This window comes from Glycine max, chromosome 12 (genome assembly GCF_000004515.6).
Source record: "Glycine max cultivar Williams 82 chromosome 12, Glycine_max_v4.0, whole genome shotgun sequence".
Lineage (NCBI taxonomy): Eukaryota > Viridiplantae > Streptophyta > Magnoliopsida > Fabales > Fabaceae > Glycine > Glycine max.
In genome coordinates, this window is record NC_038248.2 from 19059278 (window position 1) to 19076021 (window position 16744).

Consider the following 16744-nt stretch of genomic DNA (forward strand, 5'->3'; position numbering starts at 1 on the left):
TCTTCGGTGTTCATGTTTTCTCTTCTCTTGGTCTCTATAGACTATATATATCGTGCATGTTTCTGAACACATAATTCAAATCATCACATTGAAAAATCAATTATTTGTTTTATACCTTATTCTGTGTTGTAGGTACATTTTAATTGTCTTATCACAAAATTAATTGCTATATGATAATGCTCCTCCACAAGGTTTCTCTAACTGGTTGACACTATTTATAAATACCGGTTTTATCAGCAGGAAGTGTCCAAATTAAAAAGACAAATCAGAGACCTTCAGAATTCAAACAGGTCAATGTTCCATTCTATTAAAAATATTATTCAACAAACTTCTCCATAGAAATGAAAAAATTCAATGATTTTTTGCATTCCAAGCACATCCTTGGTGAAGCTCTTAGCTCTCTTAGTCTAAAGGAATTAAAGAACCTGAAGAGTAGACAGCAAAAAGGTTTAAGCAGAGTTAGATTGATGTGCCATTATTTTCTCCTATTTCTTAACCCTTTTTACACCATTTTAAGTACCGATTAGTCTTAATTGTCAAATTAATTAGGCAGTTTTATTATTTGGGCCCATTAAGCTAATTTGATGTTTTTAATCAAATTTCAGGAATTAATGAAGCATTGGGCTTGAATCCAAAATTGGGATTGGACTTGAAGAGGGCAGACTATTTTATTCTACAAAATTAGATCTTATCTTATCTTTATCTTATCTAGATATTATTTAGATTTGATCTCATCTAGATATTATTTAATCTAGATCTTATCTTATCTTATCTAGATTTGAATTTAATTTATTTATGGGCTTGGATTTAAAACAGATTTGTAAGCTTTGGGACTGGAAATCTATATAACAGCACCAAGGTTCTAGTTTAGGCCCTCTCCTCTCTCTCTCTCTCCTCTCTCTCTTCTATTTTTCGTTTTTAGTTTTAGTCTCTCTTCTCTTTCTCTTTTATTTTCGTTTTTTACAATTCCAGTTCAGACTTTTAGTTTTATCAATAAAATTTCGTTCTCTATTTGATTAATGGAAGGCTAAGTCCGCAGCGTTGTTTTTTCTTGAGGATCAAGCACAATTCTCTTTAAGGTTCTATTATTACTGTTAAATTTTGTTCAGTTTTTCCTCTTCACTAATTACTCTGAATTTATTGCTATTGATTCATGCATGCTTAGTGCTTGATTAATTGTCTCTGTGCTTAATTTACGTTCATGCTTAATGATCGTTTATGAGTAATTGGTGTGTGTGATGCTTAATCACGTAATAAATGTTTTGTGTTAAATTTTGCTTAGTAATTTAATTTAGGGTTGGATTAAGTGGTTGAACTGATAAAGGATAAATTCTCGCAACCTAGGATAAGAGACTTACTTGTGAATCAAGGGGAAACAACGTATTTTAAATTTGATAAATTCTAATTCAATTTTACTCGCTGTTTAATTTACAAAAGCAAACAACCCCCCCCCCCCCCCAATTTGTTACTATTTCCTACTATCTGTTATGAACATTTGGTGTATCATTGCTTGTTGGGAAATGACCTAGGATCACTTCCTAGTTACTACATTTTAATATTTATTTGATTCGGGTACGACCTCGATCAAATTTGGCGCCGTTGCCAAGGAGCAGTGTCCAAAGGTTCATAATAGCTAGTGTCGTGTTAGTGTTTAATTCTTTTGTGTTTTATGTTTAATTGTTAGTGTTGTGTTAGTGTGTGTGCTAGTGTTGTTTAGTGTCTTGGTATTTTGTTTAGTGTGTGTTCTGTTTTAGTTTTTCTGTTAAGCGCTTCCTTTGTTTCAGTTTTGGGTGTTTTGCTGTGAATAATGTTTTGCGACGGATTTAGCGACCACTTTTGCTTGCGGCAAAAGTAACTGGTAGTGGAAATCATGTAGCGACGGATTTTAGCGACCACCCATGCTGAATTATTTGGGATTTTTTGTTTTAGTAGCTAGAGTTGTTATTTTTGGCTGAATTTTTTTGTGATAACTTCTTTTAATCTATATTTTGTGGGAAAAATAGCTAGAGCCTTTAGTTTGGCCAGATTTGAAAGTTCCAAAAAAATAGCAAATTTGATTTTTGTCAAAACTTCAAATGGCCATAACTTTTATTCCGGTTATCAGAATCGCAATTATTATATATGTATTTGGGGTAGAAAAAATTTCCTATGCCGTGGCAGCCCTCCGTAGGCCGGCTGAGGTCTCCATCGTCCAAAAAAAGTGATTCTGTCAAAAGTTTTTTATTTTTCAAGTATTATTCTCTTATTTTTCTTAACTTATCATTTTTAGCTTATACAGTTAGACTTCCAATTTTCATTTAAAATTTTTTGTGCTATTTTCTCATCATTTAATATGGTTGCTCACAAAATTTCAAGTCATTTGGATATCATTTAATGGTAGTTGTAGTTCAAACCTACACTGTTACTTGCATAAGAAGGCAACTAGTTGTGCATGCCGAATTTAGTGTCTGACTAGAGGAAATCCATCTGACTTACAACCCTTTGATCCTAAGATAGATAGGACATTTCATAGATTAGTTAGACATCATTTAGTACCTTTTGAGCATCCTGAGCATTCTGATATTGGTGATTTTGAGCATCATAATTTTGAACATTCTGATTTTGAATATTTTGAGAACATGGCACACCCTCCAGCCCGTGAGAGGACTCTAAGGAAATTGACTGCACCTGATTTCACCTACGAAAGCTTGTGCATCCAATACCCTAATGAGGATGTCTCGTATGTTCTTAAAACTAGACTGATTCATTTGCTTCCAAAGTTTCATGGCCTTGCAGGTGATGACCCACACAAGCATATGAAAGAATTCCATATTGTCTGCTCCACCATGAAACAACCAGATGTCCAGGAGGATCACATATTTTTGAAGGCCTTTCCTCATTCTTTAGAGGGAGTGGCAAAGGACTGGCTATATTACCTTGCTCCAAGGTCCATCACGAGCTGGGATGACCTTAAGAGAGTATTCTTAGAAAAAAAATTTCCCTGCTTCCAGGACCACGACCATCAGAAAGGATATTTTAGGTATTAGACAACTCAGTGGAGAGAGCCTATATGAATACTGGGAGAAATTTAAAAAATTATGTGCCAAATGCCCTTACCACCAGATTTAATTGCAGCTTCTTCTCCAATATTTTTATGAAGGACTCAGCAACATGGAGAGAAGTATGATAGATGCTGCCAGTGGTGGAGCCCTTGGAGACATGACCCCTGTTGAAGCCAGAAATTTAATTGAGAAGATGGCTTCCAACTCCCAGCAATTTAGTGCCAGAAGTGATGCTATTGTCATTAGAGCAGTGCATGAAGTAGCCACAAATTCATCCCCATCAGGCGAGACTAAGAAGCTTGAAGGTAAACTAGATGCCTTGGTTAACCTGGTAACCCAACTGGCCATGAATCAAAAATCTGCACATGTTGCCAGACTCTGTGGTATATGCTCCTCTGCCGACCACCACACAGACCTTTGCCCTTATGTGCAACAATCTGAAGTAATTGAACAACCTGAAGCTTACGCTGCAAATATCTACAATAGACCTCCTCAACCTCAGCAGCAAAATCATCCACAACAGAACAATTATGACCTCTCCAACAACAGGTACAATCTTGGGTGGAGGAACCATCCGAACCTTAGATGGTCGAATCCTTCACAACAACAGCAGCAACAACAACAACAACCTTATTTTCAAAATGCTGCTGGCCCAAGCAGACTATACGTTCCTCCACCAATCCAGCAGTAACAACAACAACAGCCTCAGAAATAGCAAATAGTAGAGGCCCCTCCGCAACCTTCCCTTGAAGAACTTGTGAGGCAAATGACTATGGAAAACATGCAGTTTCAACAAGAGACCAGAGCCTCCATTCAGAGCTTAACTAATCAGATGGGACAGTTGGCTACATAGTTAAATCAACAACAATCCCATAATTCTGATAGATTACCTTCTCAATCTGTCCAGAATTCCAAAAATGTGAGTGTCATTACATTGAGGTCAGGAAAACAGTATCAAGGACCTCAACCAGTAGCATCTTCCTCATCCACCAATGAACTTGCCCAACCTCACTCTACTCCGGAAAAAGATGATGACAAAAATTTAAAGAGTAAGTTACCTAACAATTTCTATGCAGGTGAATCTAAAGAGAAGCAGCATATCCCTCTTCCATTCCCTCCAAGAGCAATTTCCAACAGAAAAATGGAAGAGGCAGAGAAGGTGATGCAATCCTACCCCCCAAGGGTATTGGATAGAAGACTCTAAGAGGATTGGGCTAGAGCTACTAAAGAAGGCCCTAGGGTTCTCATTAACCTTAGGGTAGATTTTTTGAGCCCATGGGTCAAGGTTGGATTCACTCTTCTTTGTAAATGTTAGAATTGGTTTTTCCTTCTTTTGGGCCTTTTATTTTGGCCATTCTAGTAGTATAGGGTTTTAGCCTTGTATTTCAGGGCATTTTGAGTAGTCTTTGTAATAGGGAATTTTTTATATTTTCATGTATTTTGGCATGGGTATGAGCTTAGCTATTATAGGGGGGGTGTAGCTAAGCTCTAGCTTATTTAGGAATCTTCTCAAGGAGGTGAACTTAGTTATTAGAGGGGTGTGTCTAACTAAGCTCTAGCTTCTCAAGGAAGTTTTCTCAAAGAAGCTTCTCAAGGAAGTTTTCTCAAGAAAGCTTCTCTAGGAAGCTACCTAGTCTATAAATAGAAGCATGTGTAACACTTGTTGTAACTTTGATGAATGAGAGTCTTGTGAGACACAACTCAAAGTTCAACTTGTCTCCCTTTTTCTTCCTTCAATTTCGTTCTCCCCCCTCTCTCTTTCTCTCCCTCTTTCTTTTCCTCTATTGAAGTATCCTCTCTAAGCTTCTTATCCAATGCTCATCTTGGAGGTGAAGCTCCTTTTTCCATGGCTTATTCCCTAGTGGACGGCGCCTCCTCTCACCTCTTCTCCTTTGTCTTCCGCTACATATCCATGGTGGAAAATCACCATTAAAGGACCTCATTGAAGCTCAAAGATCCAGCCTCCATAGAAGCCCCACAAGCAAGCTTCCATCAAGTGGTAATCAGAGCACAAGAGCTTCAAGTAGGTGCTCGTTAAACCTCCATTAATTTTTTGCTTTACCTTCCCCTCCATTGTTGTTTCTTCATTTTTCTTCATGTATCTCCTCACATGTCTTGTGCTAAATGTTGTTAACATGATTCTTTAGTGTTTCCACCGATTAAACTTGCTATAGAAGCTAGATTTGATTTTCTATGGTTCAAATTTCTTGTTCTTGTTCTTGAACCATGAATTGTGTTGGGTTTAGGTTCCTTTGAGTTTTATCTTGTTATTTTTGTGGCTGAAACCTAAACCATAAAATTCTTACAAAAATATTAAAGTAGAAGAAAACCTCAAAAATCTAGAGTGACTTGTTCACCTATTGTAGTTTTGTCATAGAAGTCATGTCTAGTCATGAAACTTGTGACATAAGATTTCTTATATTGTGCTGAATTTTATTTTCTTGTTTCTTTGTCTAACTCATTTGATCATGAGTGTATGAAATTATTTTAGCCTATTATTTGATTTGAGTCAAATCTTTCATGTTAATTAGTCCTTAGCATGTTCATGCAAAATTCTTAGAGAGTCTTTGATTGTGAACCTTTACTTGAACTTTTAGATTTTCTTATGATTGTGTCTATTGTGAATTTGAGTTTTGGTGATTGAATTGCTGGCTGAAATGTTGATCCTAAGTGAATATTGAACTTCTAAAACTGTGGTAAACAATCCTAGTGACTTCAACATACATAGGAAGGTTGAAAGTAAGCCCAATGCAATCAATATACCATTCTTAAAAAAAAATCGCTAGTGCTGGCAGCTTGGACATACAAAGTTGTAAAAATTACTGAGAATTGGTTACCTTGAATTTTGAGCTGAAATTTTTACTGAATTTGCTAGACATCTGGAAAAAAGTTATAAAAAAGTAACCAAGTGATTTGGATAAAAGGAAAAAATACTAAAAATCACACAAGTTGGCAGAAAAATCAGTATCCAGGAAAAAAAAAGTGAAAGGGAAGTGTGCTTGTTGTTTTGGCTCAAAATTTATTCTATAATTGGTGCCTATATTATACCAATCTTAGTTCCAAAATTTCAATTGAAAATTACTGTGAAAACAAGTGCCAAAGCTAGAGGTTTGTTGAGTCTTTTTTTTATATAGTTTTTTTACTCTACTATAGAGCCATTCTAAGTTTCTCTTTGAGTCCTAGCTTGCTTTTATGTCCTTTTCATTGCTTTAATTGTTGAGTAATCCTAGAAAAATTGTCTTGTTAAAACTCCATTGGTTTAGCTTTCATTTCATTCTTTTTGGTCTTTGGTTATTGGTTGTCTCCTTGTTTCCTTGTTTGTGGGTTGCCATATAGGGAATTGGAAGGAGGATTGGTGCCATCCCTCGAAGAATTTGAGTCAAGAAGAAAGGGGCCAACCACCTTAAGAGCTATTGTACTAAGAAGCACTCCAAATTGAGTGAATCACCAAAGAGAGAACAACCACCAAAATTGAGGACCGTTTTGTAATTTTATAATTTTCAATTTACTTACCTTCATTGCTTTCAAGTTTTGTAACAAAAAGGCCTTTCATTGGAAGTGTGTTGTGAGCCTCCAATAGGTTACCAAACTTCCATTTGTGTGTAATAATTTTAGGCAATTTTTCCTTAGGATAGTGAGTGTTTTGTTCAGAACCTTGAATGTGGTCATCCAAACACTCTTAGGATTCGCCTAGTTTACATTTCTTGCTTACTTTCATAGCTTATTTCCTTTACCTTCCATTGTCAAACCGCCTAGATAGCTTTCCTTTTACCAATTAGTTTCTTACCTTATCTTTAACACCTCTTTTAGTGTTTATTTTGGCTAGTTTCAACCAGAGTTTCTTTTACCTTCTGTTTTCAAACCTCCAACAAGAAAGAACCACAACTTAGGAACCAACATGAGTCACCATTCATCTAGTGTTAATGGCAAGGGTACTAGTCATAAAGACTATCTAGAATCTTAGATGAGTTGAGTTCTCTCAAGTTATGGAAAGAAAAACAAGAGAGAAAAGAAAAAGGAAAAAAAAAGAGTTGAAGAAATAAGTCAAGGTGGAAGAAAGAAAATAAGAGAGGAAGAAAGAAGAAAAATAATGAAAGAAATGAAAAGAGAAAAACATGCCTCCTATAGTAGTCATAACATTTGCAAGAGCCCAAGTGAAGAACTTTGTGACTATTACGAAGGAAGGCATAGGTCACATCTTAGACCTCACTCCCATAGGAGAGAAAAGGAAAGAAAGCCTCAAGAGGCTAACATTAACCTCCCATACTTCCATGGGAAGGACAATGTAGAGGCTAACTTAGATTGGGAAATAAGGGTAGAGCAACATCTTAAAAGGAAGTCTACTTCAAAATCTTATGGCTCTTACTCTTATCTAAAGAAAGACCAAGGTCAAGGCATCTTAGGGGTGACACCTTCTAAGCCCAAAGATGATAAGTGGAAGACAATAGAAAATCAACCCCTTAAGGCTAGTATGCAAGAGAAAACTAGCTCCATAAAGTGCTTTAAATGTCTTGGAAGAGGGCACATTACTTCTCAATGCCCCACTAAGAAAACCATGATTATGAGGGGCCAAGACATTTATAGTAGCCAAGATGAGGCTACTACTTCACCTTCCTCTAGTGAAAGTGAAGAAGTAAAAGGGGAAGAATCTAGTGAAGAAATTTACCCCCAAGAAGAAGGACAACCTTTAATGGTTAAGGAGGAGTGTAAGGAGGTAAGTGTCTCCTCCAAGAGGTTAGCTAAGAAGGAAAGTCATTTTGAAATAAAGACAAATATTAAAGAAACTTACCCTCATGGACAACCTCCACATCTTCTCCTTTGTAAAAAGACACTTGTTAGCACTGTAACACCTCTTGGGCTTGAGGTTATTCCTTAAGTAAGGGAGTTGTTGGATGAGGGTTTGGTTCGTAAGAGCTTAAATCCTTGTGCTTTGTTGGTGCCCAAAATAGGTATTATTAGGCACCAAATCCCTAAAATAAGTGATATGAGGAATGTGTTGAGTGTTGAAACCCTCTTTCGTAAAATCATTCATGCACCCAACATTTTCATGATTCATGTACATAGGGACTCATTAGGTAGGTCTGTTCTTATTTTTGGTTTTCATACAAACTTATGTGCTCATTAGGTAGGTACTAAAGAAGGCCCTAAGGTTCTCATTAACCTTAGGGTAGATTTTTGAGCCCATGGGTCAAGGTTGGATTCACTCTTCTTTGTAAATGTTAGAATTGGTTTTTCCTTCTTTTGGGCCATGTATTTTGGCCATTCTAGTAGTATAGGGTTTTAGCCTTGTATTTTAGGGCATTTTGAGTAGTCTTTTTAATAGGGACATTTTTTATATTTTCATGTATTTTGGCATGGGGGTGAGCTTAGCTATTATAGGGGGTGTGTGTAGCTAAGCTCTAGCTTCTTTAGGAATCTTCTCAAGGAGGTGAGCTTAGTTATTAGAGGGGTGTGTGTAGCTAAGCTTTAACTTTTGAAGGAAGTTTTCTCAAAGAAGCTTCTCAAGGAATTTTTCTCAAGAAAGCTTCTCAAGTAAGCTACCTAGTCTATAAATAGAAGCATGTGCAACACTTGTTGTAACTTTGATGAATGAGAGTCTTGTGAGACACAACTCAAAGTTCAACTTCTCTCCTTTTTCTTCCTTCAATTTCGTGCTCCCCCCCCCCCCCCCCTCTTTCTTTCTCTCCCTCTTTCTTTTCCTCCATTGAAGCATCCTCTCTAAACTTCTTATCCAAGGCTCATCTTGGTGGTGAAGCTCCTTCTTCCATGGCTTATTCCCTAGTGGATGGCACCTCCTCTAACCTCTTCTCCTTTGTCTTCCGCTGCATCTCCATGGTGGAAAATCACCATTAAAGGACCTCATTGAAGCTCAAAGATTCAGCCTCCAAAGAATCCCCACAAGCAAGCTTCCATCAGAAGGAGATCTTGGAAACATTAGGAAAGTAGACTTAAACATATGTCTGCTAGATGCAATAAAGCAAATTCCATGATATGCTAAATTCTTGAAGGAGCTGTGCACTAATAAGCGGAAGCTTAAAGGAAGTGAAAGAATAAGTATGGGCATAAATGTCTTCGCATTGATTGGTAAATTGTTCCCCAAATCCCTGAAAAATGTAAAGATCCAGGTACATTCAGCATACCTTATATCATAGGGATCAATAAGTTTGACAATGTCATGCTAGATTTAGGAGCTTCTGTTAGTGTTATGCCTCTGTCTATTTATAATTCTCTATCTCTAGGTCCTTTGCAGTCAACTGATGTGGTAATTCATTTAGCTAATAGAAGTGTTGCCTATCCTGTTGGTTTCATAGAGGATGTCTTAGTTAGAGTTGGTGAGCTTATTTTCCCTGTTGATTTTTATATTTTAAATATGGAGGAAGGATTTTCTAAAGGATCAGTTCCCATCATTCTAGGCAGACCTTTTATGAAAACTGCTAGAACTAAGATAGATGTATATGCAGGCACACTATCTATGGAGTTTGGTGATATAACTGTTCATTTTAATATTCTTGATGCTATGAAACACCCATCTGAAGATCTTTCTGTATTTCGTGTTGAAATAATTGACCATATTATTGATGAATACATGACTGATCTTCATTCTAATCTGCATGTCTGTCACTCTTCATGCATTGAATCTGAATTTGTACTTGATCATATGTCTGAATTTGATGCTGAGAGTGAATCTGAATTTGATATTGATTACATGGCTGCTGATGTTTTACCTCTTGAGATTGCTTTTATAGAATCGGATAGAACTAACCATGTTTCAGGAAAGTACACATACCTCTGACTTTCTTTATGAGGTACAGGCTGAGAAACCACCTCTTTCTACCACTATCCAGCCATCCACACCAGAATTGAAGCCTCTGCCATCAAATTTAAAATATGCTTACTTGGATGATAGCAAAAGTTTTCCAGTAATTATATATGCCTCCCTTGTTGATGAGCAATTGGAGAAGCTGTTATCAGTTCTCAAGAAGCATAAGAAGGCTATAGGCTGGACCCTGGTGGACATTCCTGCTATTAGCCCATCCACATGTATGCATCGAATAATTTAGAAGACGGGGCTAAACCAGTAAGACAGCCACAGAGAAGACTCAACCCGGCGATTCTTGATGTAGTGAAGAAGGAGGTAACCAAGCTTTTGCAAGCTGGAATCATTTATCCTATCTCCGAAAGCCAATGGATGAGTCTCGTCCAGGTAGTTCCAAAGAAAACCGGCCTCACCGTGATAAAAAATGAGAAGGAAGAGCTGATTCCTACTCGGGTGCAGAACAGTTGAAGAGTATGCATCGACTATAGGAGGCTGAACTAGGTTACCAGAAAGGACCATTTTCCACTGGCATTCATTGACTAGATGCTTGAACGCCTGGTACGTAAATCTCACTGCTGTTTCCTTGATGGTTTTTCTGGTTATATGCAAATCACTATTGCTCTTGAGGATCAGGAAAAGACCATATTCACCTGCCCCTTCGGCACTTTTGCCTATAGGAGGATGCCTTTCGGCCTGTGCAATGCCCCTGGTACCTTCCAGCAGTGCATGATTAGTATTTTTAGTGATTTTTTAGAAAATTGCATAGAGGTGTTTATGGATTATTTCACTGTATATGGATCATCTTTTGATGTTTGTTTGGATAGTTTGGAAAAGGTTTTGAATAAATGCACTGAAACTAACCTTGTTCTAAATTTTGAAAATTGTCATTTTATGGTTAAGCAAGGTATAGTTTTAGGCCACATTATTTCCAATAAGGGCATTGAAGTAGATCCTGTAAAAATTTCTGTTATTTCACAATTGCCTTACCCCTCTTGCATGCGAGAGGTGCGATCTTTTCTTGGTCATGCAGGATTCTACAGGCACTTTATAAGAGATTTTAGCAAAGTAGCCCTTCCACTATCCAACTTGTTGCAAAAGGAGGTGGAGTTTGACTTTAATGATAAATGCAAAGAGGCTTTTGATTGCCTAAAAAGAGCACTGACTACCACCCCCATCATCCAGGCACCCGACTGGACAACCCCTTTTGAGCTTATGTGTGATGCATCAAATTATGCATTGGGGGCTGTCCTTGCTCAGAAAATTGATAAATTGCCTAGGGTGATATATTATGCTTCTAGGACTTTAGATGCTTCTAGCACTATCAATAAACAAAATAAAAATTCAACACAAACTTAGAGCATAATGTGACAATTACTATGACTAAACATGACTCTAAGACAACATGGATTAAGTGATTTACACTTAGATTTTTGTGTTTTTTTTTCTAATCAATATTTTTGAAAAAACATTTAGATCTAAGGTTCAGCACAAGAATATTATGAATGAAAAATGATAGATCCTAAAATCAACACAAAAACAAGATTCAAGGGTAGATCTACAAAATTTGAACCATAGAAATGCAAGAACAAGTGTAGATCTAAGATTTAATCGGTTTATTTTTTTTAATCTACTCTAAACAACACCAAACCAAAAGACAATGGAGGATATACAAGGAGAATAATATGAAGAACAAGGAATTAAAGAGAATTCACCGAACAAAAAGATAGAGGAAGCAAAAGAACATCACCTAGATGAAGATGCTCTTGATACCACATGATGTAAGCTCCATTGGAGCTTGTAGGCCTAGGATCTTCTTCATCAATGGATTCCTTTGCTTCTTGGAAGATAAATGGCAGCGGAATGGAGAAGGAAGAGAGAGAGGAGACGCCACTTCAAGGAGAAGATGAGTCTAGAAGAAGCTCACCACCATAGGAGGCCATGGATAAGAGCTTGGAGGAAGAAAGAGATGAATGAAGGGAGAGGGAGAGAAGAGCACGAAAATTTGTGCTCTAAAAGAGCTCTAAAATCTGAAGTTAATATTCAAATGATCAAAGTTGAAAAAAATGCACACACATAACCTCTATTTATAGCCTAAGTGTCACACAAAATTGGAGAGAAATTTGAATTTCAATTCAAATTTCACTTGAATTTGAAATTGAATTTGTGGAGCCAAACTTTGGAGCCAAAATTTCACTAATTATGATTAGTGAATTTTAGTTATTGTTCAACCCACTAATCCAAGATCAATTCCAAGATTCTCCACTAGGTGTGCTTAGGTGTCATGAGACATGTAAAACATGAAGGACATGCGCAAAGTGACTATATGATGTGGCAATAGGGTGTAGAAAGAAAATGCTCACCTCCCCCTCTAAAATTTAATTGGATTGGGCTTCTGCCAATTCAATTAAATTTATTTCCAACCACACACATCAAATATTCACTTAGTGCATGTGAAATTACAAAACTACCCCTAATACAAAACTAGTCTCGGTGCCCTAAAATACAAGGGCTGAAAAATCATATATTTCTAAGGTACCCTACCTACAATATGGTGCCCTAAATACAAGGACCAAATATAATGACATCCTAGTCTAATATGTACAAAGATAAGTGGGCTCATACTTAGCCTATGGGCTCGAAATCTACCCTAAGGCTCATGAGAACCCTAGTGCCTTCTCTTACATCTTTGGCCCAATCTTCTTGGAGTCTTCTATCCAATGCCCTTGGAGGGTAAGTTTGCATCATATACTCTCATTGAATTCACCATTTTCAATGAACCTTGCATTTTCTGTTTTGACAATTCTCATACTAAGATTATGACAATAAAACTTATACCGGCTCTTCGACTTTTCTCAATAACTAATGAAATATCCACTGATTGTTCTTGCATCCAATTTTCTTTCTTATGGATTATAAATCCTTATTTCTTCCTGATAACCCCAGACATGTAGGTTCCTTATACTATGTGTCCTATTCGTCCACTGTTCAAAAGGTGTCTTTGGAACTACCTTACTAGGAATCCTATTCAACAAATAGATGGCAGTTTTCAAATCATACATGCACAAAGATACGAGTAATGTCGAATTGCTTAACATACTCCTAACCATATCCATTATAGTTATATTACACCATTTTGCTATGGTGTATCGGGCATTGTGTATTGCACATAAATGTCATGTTTTTTAAGAAGTTTAACAAATGAACCTAGGTGTAGCCCAGTTTCATCATATCTTCCATAATACTCACCACCTCTATTAGACCTAACAACTCTCACCTTTCTATCTAATTGTCTTTCTACTTCATTCAAGTAAATTTTTAAGGCATCCACCACCTGAGATTTCTCATGTAGTAAGTAGACATAATAATAACATGAATAGTCATCAATAAAAGTGATAAGGTATCTTTTCTTTATGAAAGAATTAACATCAAAAGGCCCACAATTATTTGTATGCATATTTTCAAGAAGTTGAGTACTTCTTGTAGCTCCTTTCTTTGTATGTTTTGTTTGTTTCCCCTTAATAAAATCCACACAAATATTTAGATCCATAAAATCTAGATCAGGAAGAATTTAATTCTTTATTAATCTTTTCATCCTTTCTTTATAAATGTGACCTAAACATTTATGGGATAAGAAAGTAGATCGTTCAATGTCTAAACTATGTTTAGTGCCAACATTATGATGCAGAGTTAAAATGATTTAAACATATAAACCATCTAAGTTTAATTTTTATAACCATCACAAAGAACACTAATACCAATTAGATGATTGTGCTTAAATAAACTGAAACATCAATTACCAAAATTAAAAGACTATCAAGTAACATCAAGTTTAGATAATGAAATTAAATTTCTAGATAAACTAGGTACATAAAGAGTTTTTAGTAAATCTAAATGACATCCAGTGTCGAGTTTTAAACAATAAGTCCTAACTGCTTCCATTAGAGCTTTCACTTTATTTCCCATGAAGACAAACTTTTCATTTGGGCGTATAGTTTGGATTGTAAGGAATCCCAACATAGTATTAGAAACATAAGTTGTAATTCCAAAATAAATCCACCATGTAGTATGGGGAACTTCAATTAAATTTGATTTGAAACATACATAAGCATTAAGCTAATCTTTCTTTTTGAATCAAGACTTACGCTTTGGGCAATCCTTCTGGAAGTGTCCAGATTTCTCACAAAATTGGTAATTATTGCTCTTTGATGCCTTCTTCTGGATTTAAACAAAGCTGTCGTTGATCTTTAATGGTCATTTGCCTTTATCATGCTTCTCCACTAATTTCTTTTCAGCTCCTTGATTCCCTTGGTAGCATACATAATTGATGCAATCCTACCCCGCAAGGGCATTAGATAGAAGACTCCAAGTAGATTGGACCAGAGATCCAAGGGAAGGCCCTAGGGTTCTCGTGAGCCTTAGGGTAGATTTCGAGCCCATGGGCTAAGTATGCGCCCGCTTATCTTTGTAAATATTAGAATAGGTTTTTCCTTCGTTTGGGCCTTGTATTTTGTCTATTCTAGTAGTATAGGGTTTTAGCCTTGTATTTCGAGGCATTTTGAGTAGTCTTTGTAGTAGGGATTTCTTTTTTGTATTTTCATGTATTTTTTCATGGGGGAGAGCTTAGCTATTATAGGGGGTGTGTAGCTAAGCTCTAGCTTCTCATCTCAAGGAGGTGAGCTTAGCTATTAGAGAGGTATGTGTAGCTAAGCTCTAGCTTTTTTAGGAATCTTCTTAAGGAAGCTTCTCAAGGAGGTGAGCTTAGTTATGAGAGGGGTGTGTGTAGCTAAGCTCTAGCTTCTCAAGGAAGTTTTCTCAAAGAAGCTTCTCAAGGAAGCTACCTAGTCTATAAATAGAAGCATGTGTAACACTTGTTGTAACTTTGATGAATGAGAGTCTTGTGAGACACAACTCAAAGTTCAACTTCTCTCCCTTTTTTCTTCCTTCAATTTTGTGCTCCCCCTCTCTTTTTCTCTCCCTCTTTCTTTTCCTTCATTGAAGCATTCTCTCTAAGCTTCTTATCCAAGGCTCATCTTGGTGGTGAAGCTCCTTCTTCCATGGCTTATTCCCTTATGGATGGCGCCTCCTCTCACCTCTTCTCCTTTGTCTTCCACTGCATCTCCATGGTGGAAAATCACCATTGAAGGACCTCATTGAAGCTCAAAGATCCAGCCTCCATAGAAGCCCCACAAGCAAGCTTCCATCAATAATGGACCAAGTGACTTTCTTGATTCTTAAGTCTTGTTTCTTCCTAAACTAACATATTGTGCAATTCATGCACATTCCATTTATGTTCCATGGTATTATAGCTCATTTGGAATGGGCCATACTCAAACAATAATAGATTCAAAATAAACTGAACAAGGAAGTTCTCATTCATGGCCATTCACAAGGCCTTAAGTCTTGTTGCAATGTTTGTCATCTCAATTATATACTCATGCATAATACGTGAACCATCAAACTTCCTGGTTATTAATGTACTCATTAATGTTCCAACAAGAGACTTATCAGCTATTTGAAAGCACTATCGCACTAATCCTATAAACTCTTTAGCACAATCGATCTTAGGGAGAGTTGTCTTAATACTGTTTACAATAGTCATTCTTATGAACATTAGGCTAAGTTTGTTAGATCTTTCCCAAGATTTATAATGGGTTTTCTTTTCATTGTTTCTAGCATCAGTAATAGTAACATGCTTTTCTTCCAATATAGCAAGATCAAGATTCAAAACACTGAGATGAAATTGGACTTGTTCATTCAAGTTAGAGAAGTTATGCCCATTAAAAATTGGCACAAGTGATACATTAGAATTCAATGAATTGGGAACAAAAAACACACGACATACAAATAATCCGTTCAAACAACAATCAATGTATATAAACATGATGATGCTAATAAAAAGTCATAACATTATTTGGCAATTAAATATGTACCAATTAGTACTACCTATTACCTTTGGGTATATAAATAAACTAATGATACACATAAATTACCTACAATTATATTCATTGATCATAAGAACAACTAATCAACCTTTGGGCGATCCATAAATGGCTTATAATAATGAATTACAATGTACCCATAAACCAATAATCATATAATTTAGCATCCATTATTCTATTAGAAAATAGGCTTTAAACATCGATTATTAATCGATGTTGAAACTATCGACGCTAAAAATCTCAATGTCAATATCGGTTTTCCAAAACCGATGTTAAGTGAATTACACAACATCGATTTTATACAAAACTGATGTTATATGATAAAAAATATAACAAAAAAGAGTAAAATATTTAGAAGTCCACATCCGTTTATTATGAAAACTGATAAACAACCGACATGGTTAGAAAAAATAACATCGGTTTTTTATGAAAACCAATGTTGTCTTTAGGAAACAACATCGGTTTTCCAAATTAACCTGTAAATTCCTAGTGTTTTTTTATGAAAACTAATGTTGTCATTTAGAAACAACATCGGTTTTGTATTTTTTTTAATATCCTATCTATTTTTGTAATTACCCAAATTAAGTTGTAAATTCAAAAGCAGTACCAGGCTATATAGTTTTTATCAGCCCGTTTAAATTTTTTCCACTATATATAATTGAATATTTATAATGAATTATAAGAAAAATGAAAGTCAATACATCAAATCATTTGTAACCTAATTTAAATTAACATAATAAATTCTCTATAATTCTAAAATCACTTAAATTCCTAGTGTTTTATTTTTAACTTTAAATAATATCTTGCCCACCAAATGCAAGTTGTCTTCATTCTCTCTGGTTTCAATGGTCTTTGATCAGTAAGATACTGCATGATATAATAAAACAGACAAGTTAATTAATAAATGAGTCTAAATAATAACAATTATAAGAAATTGAATTAGTTTT

At 35.9% G+C, this 16744-nt stretch overlaps 1 non-coding gene across 1 annotated transcript; it reads right to left on the minus strand.

The window, feature by feature from the left end:
* Nucleotides 1-2997: 2997 nt before the first annotated feature.
* Nucleotides 2998-3104, minus strand: LOC112998669 (small nucleolar RNA R71). The gene has a single exon (XR_003263763.1). It is a non-coding gene; the product is annotated as a small nucleolar RNA R71 (small nucleolar RNA).
* Between the last annotated feature and the right edge of the window lie 13640 nt (nucleotides 3105-16744).